Raw genomic sequence first — 23,837 nt, 5'->3', positions numbered from 1 at the left:
ATCTAATACACTTGATAAGTTTCTTTCCTATCCAAGTTCTAATACATATTAACAAATATCTAACACTTCTTAGCCTTACTATGTTTTAGTAATAAACAGCTCCTCACCTTCTTTACCTCTATATATTTATACAGTATTCATTCTTCCCTTTATTCTTTTAAATTAATATATTCAAATTTATATTTACATTCATAATGTCTATAACATCCTTCAGGCCCATCTATAGATCAAGTTACATGTAACAGTCACCATAATGCGTCTACTAATCTGACGCTACCCTTGGCATCTGCGTACATCTATGATACTATTTAACAGTGTAGTAAATACTTTTCAGAAAAGCAACTACAACACAGATGAGATTGATGTTTACTCACCATTGTCCAAGGTATAATCCAGGGAACAGCAATGGGCTGCTGAGCAGGGTGGGACTGGGGCCTCCGGGAGCCTCCATTCTGAGGAGCACAGAGCAGAGCAGAGGACACAAACCACACTTTCTTCCTTGACTTTTGCCTCATTATCTCTCATCATCTTTCATTTCAAGGGACTTTTTATGTCACTGTCCTTGCCCGTGTCCTGCATGTGACCTTGCCCGCAGAGCATATCAGTGTGGGCCTTTACATGAAATGCATGATTTAAGCCAAAGGGCTCCACCCATGCACTCTGTATTTCAGTGTTTTCAACGCATGTTAATAGAATTTCTCGCATCCTTGCATATTTTTATAAATGGACAATCTCTTGCCCATTCAATAGTCATTGATTTCTTCATTTATCAATTCACCAGTTTTAGGAATTCATTGGAGAATAACAAGAAACATGTGAACATCAAGCACGACCAGGTCTCCTGGGCTGGATCTCAGAGTTCCAGGACAGGTATTCATCGCCTCTGACTCATACCCCACAGGTGGTCATCATTAATCCAGCCCCGGTCCGCTCTGAACTTCCCTTCCCCACAGTTCGGTGGCTTCATCATTCGTGTAATTGAAAGCCTAGTATTGCTAAATGCTCAGAAAGGCCTCGATGCCTCTCATCTATGTCAATAATCATCACTTAGCAATATGTCTCCTTCAGGAATTAATATCAGGTTTCACACCCTACTTTTTATTAATTCTGCATTTGTCATTATTACATGTGGCCTAAGGTAACCATATTCCACACTATCATAGTGCAGTAAATAAGCTTAAACAAATCCCCTAAACCACAAAATCTCTCTCACCACTACTCACATCTGTCCCAGGCTCCACCACATGACACTGTGGCTGGCAACCTTGGAAGAACACATCCATGTCCTGGGGAGCATGGTTCTGAGGAGAACAAGCAGAGTAGAAGATGAAACACGATGCATTCCTCCACAGAGCTCACCCACCTGCCCACTATGTGGACTCATGGATTATTCACCATGCAACACCCACACACAGCAGGATCATCACTGGTCCAGGGAAGGTCCAATATCCCTTCATGCATATCTACATTGTTTATTAACTATCCATTAAGTCATTCATAATATTTCTAAAAGCCTGTGATTCACAGGCACCCAATAAGATCAGAACTGTCACATGTGTCCAGAATGGTGCTCACAGCAATATACAGCTTGCATTAATTATCCTCAGCTTTTGATAACATGTGTCACTCAGTGTAAAGATTTATCTCTCTGCCAACTTTACACTAATTACAAGTGGCCTCACATCATTAATTTATCAAGTAAAGCTCACACACGACATAATTTTACATCCTGCCATACATAGTCCATTGGACCACCTCGAAACAAAGGAACTAGACAGGATCCTGGCTGTGCAGGACCTTAGTTCCAGACACATGGCACTCATCAAATACAACTCACACGCTACCAGCCAGCATCACTGGTCCTGATTGGCTGTCCTTCTCTATTACCAACTACATTTATTGGTTCATCAAAAATGAACAAACACCCAATAATAAATGTAAACGAATTGTATACCTAAAATGTACCAATAAAATTAATTTAAAAATAAAAAAAATGAAATACACTAGAATCTAAAAATATGAGATGTTAAATATTATTAAAATCCATCTCCACAATCATTTCCACAGAGCCCCAAATTCTTTCATAAACCATGCTCTGCATTTCCCATATGGGCCTTGCTGTAATGTTTAATATCAATCAGATATTTCACATTGACGTCCCCCCCCTTTTTTTTGGTACCGGGGATCAAACTCGGGACCTTGCACTTGGCAAGGCCGGCAGAGGAACCACTGACCTAAATCCCCAGCCCCATTTTCCCCTTTTTTGGTTAAATTTAGTACTTTGAAAAAATATAGCAAATGCCTTTCAGAAAAGTGAAAACATGACATCATTATTACTCACATTGGCTTTCATGTTCCTAACACAAAGACGTAACCAAGAGCTCCAAATCATAGAGGAACGTGTAAATCAGCTCCAAAGCTGCAAGTTTGGGCTTTACAAAGCAAATTGGATCATTAAAAAATGAGACATTTCTCCTTGGTTTTTGCTTAACACCTTTGTTTTTGTTGGTCATTGAAGAAGTCATTGTTTGGAGCATATTTCATTTCTTTTGGTAAGAAAACAAACTACTTCTAAGTTTCTTTGACATAGATGTTGAACATTATCTATTAATTATACTGTCTACATCATCCTTAGTCAAATATTTTACAATAATTGAACATTTATTTCCATTGAGTTGTCAACAATTTCTCTGCAATATTATCTTGCCTTACCACTTATTTTATAATTAGGTAATTCTTTCTATATGAATATATGTTATTCTATCTATCCAAATATAATGAGAATAAAAATGAATGAGCATACAGATAAAAACCATTTTTATATCACTGACACCTGTCTAATAGGATCCGTTCAAATGGAGAACAGAGATTGCATTTGTGAAATATCTGGGAGCTCTAGGCACACACTCATCATCTGTGACTCATGCCACAGGAACGTCATTATGGATCCAGCCTTAGTCCTCTTTTCCCAGTGATTTCTGCTTTGTCTATTGATTAATTCACAAAACTCAAAGAGCATTGTTATTTCTTTCTTTTGAGACAGGCTCATGCTGGCCTTGAATTCATGCAATCCTCCTGCTTTAGCCTCCTCAGTGCTAGGATTATGGCTGTGCACCACCATGCCTGGGTTTTTATTTCTAATTTGTATATAAAATCACTTCAACATTGATATATCTGTTTCATTAATTATTGTTTCATATATGCATTATCAATACAATACGTCATTACTAAGCAGAGATGGTGATATACACCTGTAATCTCAGCATTCTGGGAGGCTGAGGCAGGAAGTTGTAAGTTGGGGCCTATCATGGGTAATTTAGCAACACAGACACATAACAATAATAATAATAATAAGTGCTGGAAATAGTAATAATGATTATGATGATAATAAATAATAATAATAAAAAGTAGCTGTGCACTAAGGCCCCAGGTTCAATCTCCAGTACCACACATATACCAAAAAACACTACATATTACTCTCCTATTGATCAGTGGGATACAGGTAACCACCTCTGATTATGTCCCATACCTTTTAACAATACAGTAAATACTCTTAAGCAAACCACACAATCAAGACAGAAACACTGTTACTCACCCTGCGTGCAGCACCCGCTCCTTCCAGCAGGTGCAGACAGCAGTTGAGCGAGGAGGGGCCCTGTGGCCCTGCAGTCTGCGTGACATGGCCACTCTGAGGGGCAGGGCAGAGAAGGGACAACAAACCTGAGGCCGACTCTAAGGAACTTTGCCTGCCCTTCCTTAGTCCTTCGGCAATCTTTTGTCAATATACTTCCTTCATTATCAAAACGAATAGTTTCAATGTTGTTTCTGTCCAAGACATTAAACATATTCATGTTTAATTTATACTATGACATTATTAGCCAAAGAGATGAGAGGCATCTCTTTGGACATCACTGTTTTTCATATACATATTAATATATTTCTTGTTTCAACACATTTTTATAACTGGACTAGACTCAGGCATTTTATGTATTTTATATGACTGATAGTTTATTCATTTCTACATTGACCCAGTTATAAAAATACAATCAAAACATGAATTAAAAAAACCAAATGCATTCTGTTTTTCTAAAATCCACCTGCAGGTTCATTTGAAACAAAGGACTGGACCAGATGCCCTGTGTAATGGACCTCAGAGTTCCACACATGTATTCATCGTCTACGATTCATACGCCACCAGGAGTCATCACTGATCGAGAACTGGTCTTTCTTTCTTAATAATTATTTCTATGTTGTCTTTCTATTCATGAATTTGTTAGTAATAATTTTCAAGCCTATGATTCACAAAAACCCAAGGGAACACTTGGTATTCTTATCTGTATCTAGAAATCATCCAAAAATCACTGTCTTCACTGATTATCTTGTTTTCTCATAGACATTAATCACTGTGATGCTTTTTACCAACCCTGTATTTGTCACTGAACTTCAATTAATCTTTGGTTACACTTCACACTTTTCAACAATAGTGAGTGTCCGTAAACAGGTCACCCAAACCAAGATGAGAACTCTGATGACACTCACACTGGTCCTCAGGCTCCTGGGTAGCTGTCATCAGGGAAGCAGCCTCCAGCCTCACACACATCCCCTAGGGTTATAAACAGTACAGTCACAGAGATCAAGATTTCACATCTGCTTAGTCCTCCTTTTAAAATTTATTCATTCATTTTTGTTAAGATATATTTTTGTTAAGATATATTTTTCTTAACCAAAACAACTCAAACTTAAAACTAACCCAGAGCAATAAAATTGACTGAGATAAAGCCTCAGTATTTCTTCTCCTAACAAATGAATGCAGTGCTCACCACTGACTCCGAGCAATAATATTCACTGTTACTTCTCACTACCTATATGTGACATGGCCAGAGAGGTACCTCCCAAGATTTACTTAGTTATGGACGTAAGTATTCATAGCCATGGCAAATGTTTAAGCCAGCTCAGAGCATTCATGAGGAGGGGTACAAATAATGCAGGTAGTAGGATAGTGAGACACTGTTTCCACCACTAAATGCCTTTCAAATTCCATTTTGTTAGTTATTTAAATGCTTATCATTATGTAGTGTGATTTATTTTCTTTTTCTGTTAAGCAGAAGAACACGTGAACCCAAGCATACATTACTGTTCTGACTCACTGCCCTGCCCACTGAGACATACCCCAAAACGCAAGCTCTTCAGTTGATGCTAACTTAGTAAGCTCCAGGGGTACCAAGTTATTATTAATAAAAATTCTTACCTTACCACATATTTTCATGCTCAGATATGCTTCACTCTCTTCATCTTTACACACTCCTGTATTTATTTATTCTTTCATTTATTGACTTTTAATAATAAAATCAAAATCTATGAAGCACCAAGGACTGAAAACGTGAGGCTTTAATATCATCAAAAAACTGTCTACAGGCTCATTTCCACAGTGGTAAACACACAAATCCCTGTTTGGAATGGACCTTGGTGGGTCATGGTGTTTTGATTATAAAACTCTGATTCAGAATGCATCCTTTCCCATCACTGGTCCTTTCTTGGTCTTTTCTCATAGAATCTGTATATTCTTTCTGTGTGGAATGGAACCACCATAAAACTCAAACACTGACAAGTCCTTACATCTACCAGCTCCTTCTGCATAATACAAACAGCTTAAACCTCTATCCCTTAAGGAACATTTAGGGGAGATCTAAAAGAAAACGTTAAAGGCTTTTAAAGATTAGTGACATAGACTTGATCTGTTAAAAAATAATCCAAATGCAGAATCTTATTAACCAGAAACTTTGCTTCCTTGTTTTTTTATGCGCTTACATTTCTTGGAAATTATTCAGGCACATTGTCATCTGTTTTTTGAAGTATGTACAGGGAACACCTTTAAAAACTCACATTAAGAATGAGGAATTTAGGGCCGGGGATTTAGCTCAGTGGTTTCGCCGCCTGCTGTGCAAGCGCAAGGACCTGAGTTCAATCCCCTGTACCAAAAAAAAAAAAAAGAATGAGAAATTTTACAGGTGTATTGGGTTCTAAACTCTTAAACCTAAAGGTAAACTAGAGAGCTTGGTCTTTTTAGGTACATCTATTGTGTGCAATATAGAAATGATGTTACAAGAATGAGATATTTTCTCCATGGCATCACAATTTTCTTCTCTGATTCACTTAATTTTTAAATAATTATTGATTAGTAAAGTTGATCCTAATCACAGAGCCCATGAGATTTCATGCTATCCCTTTTTCATTTATTCAGACCCTTAAATATTTGTAAGACAGTATCACGATTAACTTGTTTATCTAATTTAAACCAAAATACTTGGAAAATATCACTGTATTAGTCACTTTTCCATCACTGGGACAAAAATACCTGATATCCAAAATTTACAGGAGGAAAGGTTTATCTTGGCTCATGGTTTTCAGAGGATTCAGTCCATGGTTGAATGGCTCCAAGGCAGAGACAGCATGACCGAAGGGGACAGAGGAGGAAAGGTACTCGAGCTACGGCAGGCAGGAAGCAGAGGGCAAAAGGAGGGCCCGAGGGTAAGAACACACCGTCCTAGATCAGGCCCCCAGTGACGGGCATTCTTAAGTCAATGGACAGATAGATCCACTGAAGACTACAGTCCCCCATGATCCAATCACCTAGCAAGAGGCCCCCCTCTGAAACTTTTCTTTTGGTGCCAGAGATCGAACTCTGGACCTTGGACTTGCCAGGCAGGCGGCAGCACCACTGACCTAAATTCCCGGCCCCCACCTCTGAAATCTTCAGACTTCTGGGACATATTTTAGATCTAAACCCTAAAAATAACTCATCTAAATCAAGAGCCTTGACTATTATGTACATAATTCTGAATCATCTTTCAGATGCCCTATTTATTTTTCAAATGGAGCTTAGTTTTCTGATGCTATTAACAAAATTTCTTTTCATAATATATTGATAATTGGTTCAGTTGTACCCTTTTCCTCTTTATTGACATTTTCAGAGATTCATCATAACACTGGAATCATTATGCAGCAACCCACAGAATCAGATCTTGGATTATTGGTGAATGCTCAATAGGGGCTCATTACCACCGACTCAGCACACCAGGTCCCCTCTTTAAATGGATCACAAGGGTACAAAAGTAAATTAATCACAAGACAGATTCAGAATTATTTCATTCTTACTGATTGGTACTCAGTCCTTTTTCCACTAATTTGTTCAATCTTTTATGATGTAATGTGATCACCAATTCAACATTCCATTCAGTATCTAAAATGCTGATGTAATACCTGACGACACATTAATGTAGACAACACTGCATGTCTTAAGTCATGTGGAAGCTGGAAAGGGTAATGTCATGGGAGAAGAGAGTGGAATATTCCTCATTGGAGGCTAGAAGTTCAGCCAAGCAGAGGTATGTTGGATAACAGGTACCAAAGCCTAATTAGACAAGAAGAATAAGTTCTAGTGTTCTGTATCACTCTAAGGTGACTAATGCATAAGCAACTTATTGTATATTTTATAAAGCACTACAAGAGAGAAGTTTGTTAGACCCCCCCACACAAAACACTAGGTTTTAAAGACATGGAAATGCTAATTACCCTGATTTGATCGTTACAAATTTTCAACATGTATTCAATTATCATACTCTAACTATGCATGATTATCATGTAGAGAAAACTTAAAATAGCGAAGCCTTAGAGCTAATCCATAAATATTTATAAATCAAGAAATGCCATGTAACCAGGGAAGAAAAGTAAACTGAAACAACACAGAGCCATGAAATTCAGTGGGAAACTTTGATCTCTTTTTAAACTGGGCCCTATTGTACTACAGTAGGTTAATCAGTTCATAATCCCTGCCTTAAAACACAACCTCAGGACTGCTCGAAGCTTAAGTCACATTCACATCCTTACTTATGATTTGATTTGGGTATTTATATGACTATTTCTAATTTACGGAAAGACAAAGCAGATAAAAACTCAAAAGCACCTGAAATAAAGACACTATCTGCACAGCCAAGTACATGTTTACTGCAGATGTGAGTCACAGGTTTGGTCTATTCTTAGTCGTGGCCAACAGTGTTTGAGTCATACAGTAATACTTCTTACTCCAAAAACTATGGTCATAAAGAGACCATCCCTTAACAGATTTTTATATATTCATTCGTGATATTTATGTTTATTGGCTCACTTATAATAAAATTAATACTAACGCACAACCCGGCAAAACCCAAAGTAAATATTTTAAGTATTTCTATCATCTGTCAATGGGCTAATTTCCAAGAGAGGTAATAGACTATTTTTTCTTTTCTACTGGACTGTAAAAAGGGATAGAAATATAATGATGATGCCTTAGTAAATATCTCACTTACGTCTTAGTACAGATTTCATCCCATTTATATCATCAGTCCATGTGTGATCCATTCTTATTTAAATTATGCATCCAATTAAGATATATCAGTAAACAAGAATGTACTTCTCTACCCTACTATGTTACTAATAATTTCTTTCAAATATGCTTCTTCCCCGTACAATTAACAGACTAGGCCATTTAACACTACAGAATATTTATGTAAACTATGAAAATTGCTAAAATGAGATATAACTGCCTTGTAAAATGACTAAATAGCATCAATATTCATATTTTCAAAGTTGTCCACAGTTGTACTGAGTTAGACAGTTCTACTCCTTACTATATAAAAAATTCTTATCTTCTATGTTCTTTGATTTTATTTAGGTAAATAGCCATTCATGCACCTTTTACAGGACTGTGAACACAATGAACCAGACACACACAACCCAGGGCAAGAATGTTGGGTATCATCTACGTAAGTCCACACGCGTCTTACCCAACAGACAATACCACCTGTATTACAGGCTGATCAGGCAGAAGTAGGCATCACCTCTGAGAAGGACAAAGTCAATATGAAAGAGTAGAAAACAGCCATGATTCAGGTTCTGTTTCTTTGAACATGAAAAGAACAAGATTAGAGTCATCATGAACATTGGGTCATGAAAAATTCTATTCTAAACTAGGGCTAACTCTGATTTATTGAATTACTTAAAGTATAAATTTTACAAAAAGTAGTGAATATTCTTGAATCTGTCACCTTCAGTAAGAGAAACAGCTGACTCCAGGTAGGCCTCGTGGCTTCTCTCTAACAAAACAACCTTCATATTCTCTACAAGTGGACATCATCTTACAGAAACAGAGTCATCACATTCCTGGTTTCACAACATGTTCATGTGAGTGGTCAGTCTTGACCTTATTCATTAATGCATTCATTATTAGTGTGAATGGATCAGTTAATAATTCATGAGCAAATGAGTTAATTTGTCCAACCATCCATTCTTTTTGAAGAAACTGAACATATTTACATTCTCTGACTATAACTGAACTAAATATTTATAATCTCATAGAGAACAGAAATGCTGTTTTTAATATCTGCCTATCTGATATTGATAAAACTAGTAGAATCCAAGAATTTTATTTTTTCTAAACAAGGGTACCATTACAAATGGCATTAAGTCCACTCTTTGTTCTATTTTTCCTCCCTTATTCATAACTGGTTTAGTTATTCATGCATCAGTTAACTTATGAAAAGGCAATTAATGTCATGAAATAAAGTTTTCTATATACGTATATAATATATATGTATACAATCAATTCTAAGGAAGGGAAAAATAAACTCTATTTCTTTTCACGTGAGACCCTAAGTTCCTGGGCTGGGGGTGTAGCTCAGTGGGAAAGCTCTTGCATAGAAAGCATGCCACACTGGGTTCAATACCTAGCACTGAGAAAACAATCCAGACATGAATATTCATTGTCTCAAACTCTTAAACCACCAGCCTTCAACATAGGTCAGGTTTGGCTCCTTTAGGGGCTGGAGATTTAGCTCAGTGGTTCTGCTGCCTGCCTTGCAAGCGCAAGGACCCAAATTCAATCCCCGGTACCAAAAAAAACAAGCAAAAAATGAAACCAGATTTGGCTCCTTTGTTCTGCATTTATGTCTACATTTGTGGATTGTTTGAATCATCAATTCACTAATAAGAATAAATAAATATCCAAGAGTCACAAAACTCTAGCAAAGAATTTCAATATCTCTAACATCTGTTGAATAAATTATTCCCCACAAGAACTAAGTTTCTTTTCTAATTGACCTCAGTGTTTCACATATAAATAGGCTAACATAAATTCTATAAATCGGATTTTTAAGATTTAGCTCTTGGTTGGCCTTACCTGATTATACTCCAAGTTTAAAATAAAGAAGGATAAATTTGAGTCATATGTGGGCAAATGGATGTACCTTGAGATCATAATGTTAAGTGAAGTAAATCAGACACTTAAGCATCAATATCACATAGCATCTCTTATACGAGAAACCCAATTAAAAATAAATTAAAGAGCAAAATAAAAGACAGATAATGGGAAACAGAGAGATAGATCTTTTTGCACAAGGGAAAAGGACCAAGAGATGAAGGAAAGTGGGATGGAAGATAGGGGAAGGGGAAGTAAAAGGAATTAGGTGTTGTGCACATGTACCACCTCCCTACAATAAATGTAATCATTATGTACTGAAACATGTATAATTAAAATTAATGAAATTTTAAAAACTTAAAATAACACACTGATGCCTCTTTTGGTTTGTTTTTGGTACTGGGAATTGAACCCAGGACCTCCCAACTGAGCTTCCTTCCCAGCCCTTTTTTATTTTGAAAGGGTGTCACTCAGGCACTCAGTTGCCCAGGCGGGGTTCACACTTGCAAACCTCCTGCCTCAGCCTCCCAAAATGCTGGGATTATAGGAGTATGCCATCATTCCCAGTGCATACCTTAAAAAAAATTCAAACCACAACAAGAACCTTAATTATTACTCATATTGGCCTCTATGCAGCTGTACATAAAGGCAGTCATGTGCCCTGCAGCCATGAAAGGGTCCATAAACCAACGCCACTGTACACACTCTAAGGAGAAACCAAGCAGAACAGTTGACTTTAAATATTGGCAACTTCACTCCATTCGTATTTGCCTCCCACGTCTCATTGATCCAGTCAGTTAAGTATTTACTGTTTCTTCCTAAAATATGCTTTGCTTAACAAAATGAATTGGACAATGACTGACCCAGAGCAATATAACTGACTCTTCCTTCTCTGTGTCTGTGATCATTTGTCAGAAGCAACATCCTTGATCTATTTATGTCTTAATGACATTAGTGTTTTCAACTTCCGTTACCAGCGTACTGTTCTTCACTTTATCTCCTATATTTGTGGTTGAAGAATGCTTCAGTATCTTCCAATTTATTGAATTATGTATTTAACACTGCCATCAAGGATCAATTTATAATAATAATACAGGATCGAGGGCTGGGGATTTAGCTCAGTGGAGGATGGATAATCTAAAATTAAAGAACACTAGAATTTTTAGCATCAATCCATCAGCTCATTTGCAGATGATCCCAGGAAATCGACCATAGTTCTTTTTCTGCAGACCGCACAGTCCCACACTTATTATTAACTGTAATCACTGGCCCAAATTTAGGTGTCATTTTCTTCATACAAATCTACACTCGTGTATTGAATAATAATTACCATGAGCCATACAATCTTAAGGAAAAGAAAGATCCCAAAGTATTCATCTACAGAACAATTGTGTCACTGAATACACATATACCCCTTTTACTAGCCATTCTCATTGTTATAACAATTCATTTCTCTTACATGAGAAATCCAAAGTATAAATAATTTAAGAGCAAAACAAAAGATAGGAAACAGGGAGATGCACTTTGTGGTGATAGGAAGGGGAAGAGGGAGGCAGTAGGGAGGGAAGGGTAGTAAAAAAGGGATGGGAAAGGGAAGCAAAAAGGATCAAGAACTGTTATGTATATTAACCAATTCCCATCCATAAATGTCTTTATGATGTAAACATATACCAATAAAAAAGGGAAGAAAAGTAGACTCAAAAAAACTGACTAATGTTTATAACGTCTCATGTCAAATTCGTATTTATCACTGGGCCTTGATTGGCCTAATTAGATTATTTTTAATACTACTTGTGAAGACAATAGTCTGTGATTCCCTAAACAAATCAGCAAAAGCAAGGACCTTGGCATGACTCATATCGGTCTCCACGTTTCTGCATACAAGGGCAACTGAAGCTCAGGGGTGTGTGTATCCACGCTGTGAAGTACAAAGCAGAGTAGATAAAGGCAAGATTGAAATTCTTGCCATTTCCAACAAGGGTAAAACCTAGATTGTTTTCTTCTTGGACCTCAGAGTTCCAGACATGTATCCATCATCCACAACTCACACGCCACCAGTGGTCATCACTCATCAATGTTTGAGTCTCCTTTTCATCATGCATTTTTACACTTTTATTGAATTTGTTATTTAATCATTGACAGTAAAATGAAACATGATTTGAAACCCAAGAATAAAAGATCTGAATTCCTAACATACTTTGATCTTTGATTAGCTAGACCCAATCAATGTTCCTCATTAGCCGATAATCAGCATGATCTTTCATATTGCATTTACCATTGCACCATAGTTAACTTCTTATTAGATTTAACAATTTTTAATAATACCAGGAATATTTTGAAGTGAATTGCCCCAAACAAGAACTTTGACTATACTCACCCTGATCTAACATGGATCACAGCACAATGTTCAAGTTGGTTCAGTGCATACATTCTGAAGCATGGAAAGCAGAGAAAATGATTTTTTTTAAATGAGAGTCTTTGCATCGACATGTATTTGTATCTCTTATTAGTTATTTAAGTATTTATTGCTTTATTATAACATTTCTTCATTTTTATCTTAGTCAAATGAATATCAAACTTGCTTCTGACTAAGAGCAGTAACTACTGTCATGGTCTAAATCATTGTGTTTCCTTACTATATATTTCAGCCACTGGCCATACATCATTCTCTTCATTATTATTCATGTTTGTATGTATTTGTTTATTTACACTACCATTGCTATTTTAATAATATCTTTCTCAAAATTCAGGAACACAAAGACAAAACAGGGAGCCTGGAGTAGGTATCCCCTGGATAGGACCTCAGAGCTCCTGACAAGAACACACCGCCTCCTACACCATGAGGGGGATGATGCTGATTTTTTCTCTATTAATTTCTACATTGTTTGTTAATGACTGTCCACTTGCTAATAATAATAAAAATAAACATTTATAAATCAAAAAAACTCAAAGATAAAATCCTTAAGTGTCTCTATTATCTGTGTATACAAACATTTTCCTAGATGGCTTCCCCTTCTCCGTGTGTGTAAATACCTACTAATCTACATAACAGTTCATGCGGATTTCATATTTACTTTCGGAGCATGGTTGGCTTCCTTTGATTATATTTAATAGCTTTTTAATATTATACTGAAGGTCCTAAGCAAACACCTCAAACCAAATAAGAGTGTGACGATTCCTCACATTGGTGTGCAGGCAGCCTGATGTAGGGGCAGTCTGGGTGTTCCTGATGACAGGAAGTGATTAGTGAGTGACAGCTCAGCAACTCCAAGAAGCACAAAGCAGAACAGAAGATAGCAAAATTGAGATGTGCTTTCTGGCTCCATCAATCTGATCTTTCACTTAGTCATTTAAGTGTACATGAATGTGGGGAAATACTTACTAATTTTCTTTTAAAAGAACAATAACGTTCTTCTCTGATCCTCATTGCCTATATTATCATTAATTAAAGAATTAAAACACAGGAAACATTTTTAATGGAATTCAGTGTTTTCTATATACCTTTTTAGATTTTACCACCTCTCCACAAATAGGAAGAGTAGACAGGCATCACACTGGACATGTCTCATCTTCACTTTCCTGTGTTTGTGCATTCAGTCTTACATTGATGCACGTATGATAAAAGAGCCATGATTCATAAAAACAATCCAATAAAATTAGCTTGAATGCATCCATTCTATAGACTACAAAGCAAAGTGGATGATTAAAACAAAAACTAAGACTGTCTACTGAGCTTCTTTTCCACATTTTCCTCACTCAGTCATGTAGGTATTTATTAGTTGTTTATAATGGAATGTTTTTCTCTTAACAAAAGAAGCAGCCTTACACTTAGAAAGACAAGCCCAGAAAACAAAAATGACTCTTACTAATTAGAATCGTGTGATAATTACCCAAATAAGTGCTATCCATGATGCATTTCTTTTTTTTAATCCACTCACTGTATGTCTTAAGGGGCATTAATACTTGTTTATTATTTTGAAATATTGGGGATTAAACTCTGGCCCTTTCTTATTTTGAGACAATGTCTCCCTAAGCTGCTAAATTGCCCAGGTTGGGCTCAAACTTGCAATCCTCCTGCCTCAGCCTCCCATAAAGTGTTTAATACTATCATTTCTTTCATCATCACATACAGTCACAGCTGGATTATGATTTACCCTCTTCTTTACCTATTTCTACCTGCTTAGTCATCCTATCATTGATCCCCTAATAATCAATCTAAGTCTATGAATCTAGAGAATATTATTTTGGACTTGTCTGATATCTATCCACAGGATTATTTCCAACAGACCAAACTAATTTATGTTTTGTGTTGGAACCCAGAGTTTCAGATAGATAACATCCACCGTCTCTAACTCACATTCCACAAGCAGTCATCATTGGACCATGTTTGGGTCTTTTTCTTCATTTGTTGAATAAGTCAATCATTCAGTAATAATAACAATAGTCATATATGCTTCTGCAAGGCACAAGAACAGAATCTTTGAGAATCCCTAACATCAGTCCCTGTAGCCAGTTCCCACACAGACTATGTATCTTTTATTTGTTAATCTCAATGCTGCATATTATCAATTAATCAACACAATGTATCATGATTTATCACTGGGCCATAATTTAATGCTGATTACTAACACCACTAACACTCTCAAGCAAATGACCCCAAATAGTACACTTTTCCTGTTACTCATTTTGCCATAATAGGAAGGCAGCCTCATGTTCAGCACCGGAAGGTGTTGAAAGTGGCTCAGAAGAGTGCGAAGCAGAAATCACGATAAAGAAAAGGTGAGACATTCTTTACACTGACCTGTATCTTTCATTACTGCCATGGTCACATACACATTTCTAAACTTCCAGTAATATGTACTCATTTTTCTCTTACTGCGACAAATAAACTTGCTCTTGACTCAGAACAGTAACCATCTCCATTGTACTTTAATAATAGTATATTATACAACTCATAAATGCAAAGATGAGAACAAGGTCCTGGCATTGTAAACTACCCGTCTTACAGGATCACCTGAACAGACTGCTTTGGTGTTGGACTGTGTGGTTCCACACACACACAACGGTCACTGTCTACAACTCGCACCTAACCTGTCATTATCAATGATTCAGGGTTGGGACTCTGTTCTCATCTACATGTAGTTACTGCTCAGTGTATTACCACGCTAATCATAATAAAATAAGTATCAATCAAAAAATCGGCACAAGATCTTAGGTATTTTAAATCTGTATAGAGAATCATTTCTTGCCTTAAATGTTCTTGTTTCATGTTGCACATATCAATTAATCAACATAATGCCATGGGGCAGCTCCATATTTATCATTAGGATATGGTTACTCTTAGCATATGTTTAGTACCTTCTTAACTATTATAGTGAGGCCTCTAAACAACCCACCCAAAGCAAGACAATGACTTTGCCCAGTACTCACGGTGCTTGAGTGCCCCTATACACACAGGGAGCCATGGGACCCACTGGAGTGTGGCTCGTGTTCAGTGCAGTCAAGCGTGTTCATGCTAAGAAGTAAAGCAGAGTGCAAAAAAGCAGGACTGAAGTCTTCTCTATGCATCCAACCTCACACTTCGCAGTCATATCAGATTTAGTAAAGTGGGAAAACGTGCATTTGTTTTCTGTCTACATCATTCCCACCCAAAGAAGTAGGACATATGTACGCAGGTTTTTAACCTAACTTTAGATATGAAGAGAAGACATGCTACACTGCGTTCACCTTATTGATGTTTGTACACTGATTCTTTATTTGAACCATTTCCAAGAAAGTGATCATTCTATTGTCCTAATATCTATCTATAGGTTCCTTTAAACAGAGGCAATAGACCATTTTCATTGCTATTGGACCTCAGAGTCATGGAACATTCATCATTTACAATTAATAATATCACCAGTTCCCATAATTGGTCCAGGCTTAGGCCTCTGTTTCTTCATTCTCATCTACATTTGCTTATTGATCAACTCACTGACATTACTATTTAGAACTAAAATTCAGCTGGGTGTGTTGGCACACGTCTGTAATCTCAGCACTTGGGAGGCTGAGGCAGGGATTGCCTTGAGTTTGAGGCCAGCCTGGACTACATAGTGAGTTCAAGGCCAGCCTGAACTGCCTAGTGAGACACTGTCTCAAATAAAATAAATAAATAAACAAATAAATAAGTTTCAGAAAATAGGATTCACAAAAACCTACGAATAAGAGAAATAATAGCATGCATGTCCATATTTTCCATATTCATGTATCTTTTTCATTATCATGGTATGTGGATTTATATTTCCTACTCATTCCATATTTAACATTGTCCATGGCTATCCTTATGGATTATATTTCATACTTTCAATAAGACTGTACAATAAATCCTTTAAGAAAAACAATCTCATGGAAGATATAGATTTTTAGTGATTAGTTACATTGGTCTCTAAGCCCATTGTGTTGAGGCGATATAGAGCATGTGCTATACAGGAGACTAAAATCAGCCCAGAAGTATCTTTTTGGGGAGTACAAGACCAAGAAGATGAATAAGAAGGCGCCAGCAACTGGAATATTTATTAATTGCTCATAATGTAAACAATTGCATAAAATATATACTGAAATGAACGTTTTTGTATGCGTGTGTGTATGTATGTGGGTACATTTGAATATACTTAGGTAGAAAAGTATATAAAGATTTGACTCATGCTTACAAAATTGAATATTGCTCATCAGTGTCATTTCCTATATGATCCTTAGTAACAGAATCTTTTGTCCATTTGGTTCTATAGCATATATTGGTTCTACAGTTATATATAGTTTATATGAATAATATTCCATGGCTCACTATATCACATGCATAGTTGAATAAAGCTTCCTTCACTTATTTGTGTGTATATATACTTGCTCACTGGTCAACAGATAATGAATTTACATTAATAAAATGAAGTACATCAACAAAAGATTTTAAAATTTCCTGTATATTCCTAATAATCAGCCTTAGGATTTTTTATAACACAAAATTAAACAAGTTCTAGTTTAACCAGATTCCAGACCTGTAGCATTCATTACCCATGATTCACCATTGACCCAGCTTTGGGCCTCTCTTCATTCTCATTGATTCACTAATAATAATAAACAACCATGAACTGCAAATACTCATGGACGAGTTCCTTCTGGGACCCATTTGTCTTTGGAATCATTTGCCTAATTTATTATACCTCTTTCATTAGTCACCCTTATTATTGCAAATATCAATTAATCAACATGTTTCATACAATCCTCATTAACTCACTGGACTACAGCTGGCCCTTTTAGAATTATACTTAATATTAACTGTAAATATTACAGTGAACACCTGGAAAAGCTACCTAAATTTAAAAAAGCACTGTGACTATTACCCTCAGTAGACTGAGTGGCTCCTACACACTCTGGCAGCTGCGGGACTCGTGAGCATGGCAGATGCTTCAACCAGGTCAGGGGCGTGCAACCTGAGAAGTGCAGCAGAGCAGACATTAGCATATATTGGTCATACAGATTAATGGGCTGCATTTTGACACATGCATACATGCACACAACATACTTAGGTCATTTTTACTCCCATCATTCCCCTGCCCAAGTTCTCCCCAAGTTTCACACTTTGCAGGGCTCAATGAATATATTTTGATCAAATCTAGTACCCCATAATCCAAAAGAAATATTCTGAAGCCATATCTTTCTTAATTAACTTTGGGGTTTCTAATTTCTATTAATATTCTTTTGCTTCATGAAATATTTTCCTGATTGGCTAATCGTATACCTCCTGATATTTATTTATTTATATTTGTTTATTGATTCATTTACAATTATATGTAACTATGATAATGGAATCAAAATCGATGAGCACAAAGACAAATATCATAATCCTCATATATTTTCTCATCATCTTGTTAAAAGATCATTTTCAAGAGAGGGAGTGTGTAGATTTTCTTTTGCATTGGACCTATGTCAGATATGGTTTTCGTCATCTGTAACATCAACAGTGATGACTGATCATCATTATTGGTCCAGGCTTAGGCCACATACAATATTTCATATAGTTCCACATTTATCATTTATTTTGTTGTACTAAACACATCATATGAATACATGGAATATCTTCTAAGAAAATATTCAAAAAGCAGAACTGTAGCTATTACCACATTTGTACCTATGCACCTAACAGCATAGGCAACTGCAGAGCCCCTCACCAAGGGGAATCCATGACTCAGCCTGAATGTGCCCATTCTGAGAAGTAGAGAGCCCCACAGATGATAAAAGACTGAGATACTCTACATTGATCAATCATTCCACAGTTCAATTAGTTAATTAATCATTTAGGCTTTAATTTGGAGTACTACATACTTTACTTTTCTTAAACACAAAATTGAATTTTCTACAAACAGAATAAGAGTATAGATTTTTAGTTGTATAAGCTCTATAATCATTAGAGATGATAATGAAATCATTTATTTTTTTACAGAAAGTATGTTTTCAATACATTCAAATAGCCACTCTTACCTTTCTACAAATTTTAATAATAGTTGATACATTTGTTCATATTTAATTCTATCTTAGGTCCATTTTTGATATAATCAAAATCCATTAATAAAAACCATAAGACCTTGCTGTGGATTTAGCTCAATGATGCCACCGCCTGCTTCCAAGTGCAAGGACCCAAGTTCAATCCCTGGTGATCAAAAAAAACCAAAACCAAAACCAAAACAAAACAAAAAACCAATAAGACTATACTCTAGAGGACCACTTTCAATGACAGACGTAAACTAGACTTCTTATGGTGTGGACCTCAGACTCCCACAGCTTAGTCACCATCCATGACTCATACTCCACCAGTAGTCATCATGGATCCAAGATTGGTGCCCTGATCATTCTTCATTAATTCCTGTATTTGTTTATTAGCTATTGAAGACAATATTAATTAGTTGATAATAACCACAAAACTTAATAGCATACTTTAAGCATAATTTATACCTTTTGCCTTAAGATTTTTTGGCACACTGATTATATGGCTTTTCTTTGTCAAACTTAATTTTGCAAATATTAATTAATCAATATAGTGTTTCATGGCCATGGCACATTTATCTTTTAGTTTTGTGAGTCTGCCAGGATTATAGGTAACAATTTTACCAAATGGAGAATCTCTTTTTAAAGTCACCTAAAACAAGATGAGAACTTTGACTATACTCACATTGGTTTCCGTGTCCTAACACCCACAGGAAGCCACAGACTTCATGTCCAGGAAAGTTATGTTTCAACAAGCTTGGGAGCATCCATTCTGACAGTATGAAACAGAATAGATTATAAAAGATTGATAATTATCCATGCATTCATCCTTTCATTTCATTGGTCAATTAAGCAGGAATTAAATTATGATTTTTTTCTTTGACAAAACAAACATTGAAATTTGGGTCCTGACACTAACAAGGACATAGGTCAGTAGTTTTATTTTATTTAACATCCTTTGAAATGGGAGTAACACATTTGAGCATTTTATTTCTACTGGTCTTCTGTGCTTTAAATACACATAATTTATTTTTGTTTACCATATATTTTAATGATTAGTCAATGCCTCACATTATCTCTCTATTGACACAGAATAAGATATACTCTGAGCCACTGATATAGGTGGATAGGTAGATACTGCCAAAAAACATATGCACACTTCAGCAGTTTGCCTTACTAATAAATTTCTGAAAGCTAATGGCCTCTACTTTGAGCACGTGCTGTACTTATACAGGCCAAATGTAACATATTAATCTCATGATGGCTCAACAAATTTAGTATTAAAATATTTATGCAAGTTTTGTCCTGATATACATTTTTTGGCAGATTCTTAATATATGTGTTTGTGTATGTGTGGTATGTAATGGTTCTTTCTTTGATCCAATTACTATGATATATTAACACTGCATGAACACAAGATGAAGAACATCTTTGACTATTCCTAACATCTATCTGTGCCAACAGAATACACACACTAGGTGTCTTACAGTGTGGACCTCTCAGACTTCCAGAGCTTAGTCACCATCTATGATTCATACACCACCAATGGTCATCATTGATCCAAGACTGGGCCTCCTCCATTAAATTCTACATTAGGCTCTTGCTAGCTAGGAATTACACACAGTTAAAAATAAGATCCTGAGATAAAATTTATAGCTATCAACAGGATTTTTAACCACATTGACTATGGTTTTTCTTACTCTTAATTTTACAAATATTGCTTAATTGAGAAAGTGTTGCCTAGCCATTTCAATTTCTCCTAGGACCATTCTTGATGTTCTTGGACTCATGTAATATTTTTATCAAAAAAATGAACATTCTTTAAAAATTACCCACACAAAGACAAAAACTTTGACTATACTCACATTGATTTCTTTGCTCCTAATGCAGAAAACTAAGAAAAATAAAATATTTAAATCAGTTCGGAAACATCCATTCTGAGAGTACAAAGGGAAACACATATAAAAACACATCCATTATCCTTCCACCTATCCTTCATTAGTCATTTAAGCACTAGTGAAACTGTGATGACATTTTTTCCTTAAGAAAGCAAACACGATGAATATGGCCCTAACACGTGCCCAAGGATTAACCCAATTAGAAAAGTCAGTGAAGATTTCATAAAGACAAGGACTAAAACATCCTTGACTATTACTAACAGCTATCACTGGGATCACAAGGTACACACTGGATGTCTTATGATGTGGAAATCACACTTCCAGACTTATAGTCACCATCCTTAACTCATATGTCACCAAAGATTATTGGTGATCCAAAACTGGCCCTCCTCTCCATTAATTTCTTTTTTTGCTTATGGACTATCTCATTGACTACTAATAATCAGATAACTAGAAATCACAAAAAATTAGGAACAAGATCCTTAGGTACCCTGTAAACTACCTACAGGGTTTTTGTCACATTTGTATATCGTTTATCTTACTGTTAATTTTATGAATATTGATTAATTGTAACAATATATCCTTTGAGAACAAAGACTGAACACTTGGAATCTGACCTGTAAGGACTTAGGCCATCATTTTCACTATATTGCCATCATCTAGCAACGGTCTTATAACTTTGAACTTTTTATTGATGAATGAACTTCCATGTTTCAACATAAACTAATGGGTTTTTTCCCACAAGTTTCTTTTCATAATTGGCCAATGCTTTACTATTTATTTATACATTTGATCCAATTACAAAAATAGATTGAAAGTTCATGAACACAAAAAGCAAAAACATCCTCGACAAAAACATTCCTAACACCGACCCCTCGCGTCTGAAGGTACACTGAGTGTCCATGAGTGATTCGCCACCAATGGTCATCACCAAAACCAGGCCTCCTCTTCCCTATCATGTTCTACATTAACTTATTGACTATAAATTTCACTACTGATTTTATAACCAGGAATTACAATATGTTAAAGACAAATCCTTAAGGACACATTATAGATATCTATAGGATCTTTTCCAACACTGAATTTCATTCATTCATTTCATTCATTGCTGCTAATTTTCAATAATGTGGCCATTTAATATTTCTCCTTGGGCCATGGTTGAGACGTTGCATCATAACATAACAGTTTCACTACAGTGAATACCCTGGAAATTCCACCCAAACAAAGATAAGAACTTTGATGTACTCACACTGGTCTCCATGCTCCTAACACGGTGGGAACCACAGACCTCACGACGAGGAAAGAATGCCTGTGTCAGCTTGGAGGCATCCATTCTGAGTACAGAGCAGAATGGGTTATAATAAGATTGACATTGTGTCCACTCTTTTACTGCTCATTGTGTTACTCTTGTACTGCTCCTTTTATTTTATTACTCATTCAATGTGTATCTAATTATGTTATTTCATTCTTAAGAAACAAACACTGAATTTGTTTCTGACCTGAGTAAGGATTTAAGCTCCATTTAAAAACCACCCACACCAAGGCTAGAACTTTGACGGTACTCACATTGATCTGCATGCTCCTCACACACAAGCAGAAAGAGATCCTGCGACCAAGGATGAATGCTGTAATCAGTGGGAACACCATTCTCAGTACAAGGCACAAGAAATTACAAAAGGATTGAGATTATGCCTACTTAATCTTGCCTTTCTCCACTGATTTTATTGATCATTTATGTAACAGTTAAATTATTTGGGTAGTTCTTGAGAAAATGAACATTGAGACCATTGTTTCAGTTTTATCTACCATCCTCAGCCAAGATCGCAAAATGTTTGAGGTTTTTTCTTTCTTAAGGGATTTCCATGCTTTAAATGCAAACATAATGTATTTATGTTCGTTATATATTCTCACCTTTGGTCAATGCTTCACACTCTAGCTTTATTTATTCATATGGACATATTTGTTTATTTATATATAATGGTTATTTCACTGATCCAGTTAAAAAGCAAGCTGAACCCTCATGAACACAAAAGGTCGTCCTAGAGCATCCCTGACGATGCCTTAAGCCACCCTAAGGTCACAAGGTACACACTAGATTCCTTATGGTTTGGACCTCAGACATTGAGCGTAGTCATCATCCATGACTCATACGACTCCAGTGGTCATCACTGATCCGAGGTTGGCCCTCTTCTGCTAACTTCTACCTTAACTTACGGACTACTTGTTTCCTTAATAATCTATATACAGAAAGTATCTCTAGCTATATAAAAAGGCTGTCTCTAGTGTGTGTTTGTGGACTCTGTCAAAAATCAGATGGCTGAGGATGGATGGAGTTATTTCTTTAACTGTTGTTCCATTTTATTGTTCCATGTGTCTGTTTTTGTGCTATCATCGCACTTTTTTGATACTATATTCTTGTATCCATTTTATTTCTTTTCCTTGCCTGATTTCTCTGACTGAAGTTTTAAGGTCTATACTGAACAGAAGTGAGAGTGTCACCCATGTTTTCTCCCTGATTTTAGAAGGAAATATTTCAGTTTTTTCCTGTTTAGTATGATGTTGCTTCTGAGTTTGCCATACATGGCTTTTATTATGTTCATCAGCTTTTTTGTCATGAAGGGATGTTGGATTTTGCTGAAGGCATTTTTTTTTGCATCTATTGAGATGATCATGTAATTTTTATCCTTGATTCAATTTATGTGGTGGATTACATTTATTGATTTGCGGGCCAGGGATTTAGCTCAGTGGTTCCAGCGCATGCTTTGCAAGCGCAAAGTCCCGAGTTCAAGCCCCAGTACCAAAAAACAAACAAACAAACAAACATTTATTGATTCGCATATGTTGAACTACCCTTGCATCCCTAGGATGACAACATGTGAGCATGATAGTTATGATGTATGATCTTTTTAATGAATTATCCAATTTTGTTTACAAGTATCTTATTGAGGATTTTTATATCTATGTTCCTCAAGCACATTGAATTAACTCAATCAAGAAATGGACAAATTAGTTGAATTGACACTTTCTCAGATGAGGAAGAATGAATGGACAATAAGCACATGAAAAAATGTATGACATGTTCAGCCATTAGAGAAATGCAAACCAAAACACCTCTGAGATTCCATCTTACCCCAGTCACAATGGCTATCATCAAGAACAAAAAAAAACCAAATACTGTCAGGGATGTTGTG

At 36.1% G+C, this 23,837-nt stretch overlaps 1 long non-coding RNA gene and 10 other non-coding genes across 15 annotated transcripts in view; all 11 read right to left on the bottom strand.

Moving 5' to 3' along the window:
- Positions 1-23,837, bottom strand: part of LOC101698669 (uncharacterized) — a 120,283-nt gene that overhangs the window by 33,173 nt on the left and 63,273 nt on the right. For 2 of the 5 annotated variants that reach the window (XR_015445175.1, XR_015445176.1), the window contains 7 exons: positions 22,213-22,271; positions 21,896-21,980; positions 20,614-20,642; positions 19,434-19,520; positions 17,608-17,697; positions 15,662-15,746; positions 375-14,687 (listed from right to left, as the gene is read on the bottom strand). This is a non-coding gene — a long non-coding RNA (uncharacterized LOC101698669). The remainder of the gene's footprint in view (positions 1-374; positions 14,688-15,661; positions 15,747-17,607; positions 17,698-19,433; positions 19,521-20,613; positions 20,643-21,895; positions 21,981-22,212; positions 22,272-23,837) is intronic. The other 3 variants (XR_015445174.1, XR_015445173.1, XR_015445172.1) reach the window with 3 other exon arrangements.
- Positions 847-919, bottom strand: LOC147822854 (small nucleolar RNA SNORD113/SNORD114 family). The gene has a single exon (XR_015445253.1). It is a non-coding gene; the product is annotated as a small nucleolar RNA SNORD113/SNORD114 family (small nucleolar RNA).
- LOC147822853 (small nucleolar RNA SNORD113/SNORD114 family) lies at positions 1,792-1,864 on the bottom strand. The gene has a single exon (XR_015445261.1). It is a non-coding gene; the product is annotated as a small nucleolar RNA SNORD113/SNORD114 family (small nucleolar RNA).
- Positions 4,144-4,215, bottom strand: LOC147822852 (small nucleolar RNA SNORD113/SNORD114 family). Its single transcript, XR_015445249.1, has one exon. It is a non-coding gene; the product is annotated as a small nucleolar RNA SNORD113/SNORD114 family (small nucleolar RNA).
- On the bottom strand, positions 12,235-12,306 carry LOC147822851 (small nucleolar RNA SNORD113/SNORD114 family). Its single transcript, XR_015445250.1, has one exon. It is a non-coding gene; the product is annotated as a small nucleolar RNA SNORD113/SNORD114 family (small nucleolar RNA).
- LOC147822850 (small nucleolar RNA SNORD113/SNORD114 family) lies at positions 14,541-14,615 on the bottom strand. The gene has a single exon (XR_015445262.1). It is a non-coding gene; the product is annotated as a small nucleolar RNA SNORD113/SNORD114 family (small nucleolar RNA).
- LOC147822849 (small nucleolar RNA SNORD113/SNORD114 family) lies at positions 16,081-16,150 on the bottom strand. The gene has a single exon (XR_015445224.1). It is a non-coding gene; the product is annotated as a small nucleolar RNA SNORD113/SNORD114 family (small nucleolar RNA).
- On the bottom strand, positions 19,025-19,095 carry LOC147822848 (small nucleolar RNA SNORD113/SNORD114 family). The gene has a single exon (XR_015445251.1). It is a non-coding gene; the product is annotated as a small nucleolar RNA SNORD113/SNORD114 family (small nucleolar RNA).
- On the bottom strand, positions 20,239-20,311 carry LOC147822847 (small nucleolar RNA SNORD113/SNORD114 family). The gene has a single exon (XR_015445252.1). It is a non-coding gene; the product is annotated as a small nucleolar RNA SNORD113/SNORD114 family (small nucleolar RNA).
- Positions 20,952-21,023, bottom strand: LOC147822846 (small nucleolar RNA SNORD113/SNORD114 family). Its single transcript, XR_015445223.1, has one exon. It is a non-coding gene; the product is annotated as a small nucleolar RNA SNORD113/SNORD114 family (small nucleolar RNA).
- Positions 22,754-22,822, bottom strand: LOC147822845 (small nucleolar RNA SNORD113/SNORD114 family). Its single transcript, XR_015445256.1, has one exon. It is a non-coding gene; the product is annotated as a small nucleolar RNA SNORD113/SNORD114 family (small nucleolar RNA).

Source organism: Heterocephalus glaber, unplaced genomic scaffold (genome assembly GCF_053883595.1).
Source record: "Heterocephalus glaber isolate CG9 unplaced genomic scaffold, H.glaber_assembly_v1.0 deba00001608, whole genome shotgun sequence".
Taxonomy (NCBI): Eukaryota; Metazoa; Chordata; class Mammalia; order Rodentia; family Bathyergidae; genus Heterocephalus; species Heterocephalus glaber.
This window is presented reverse-complemented; position numbering and strand designations above follow the sequence as displayed.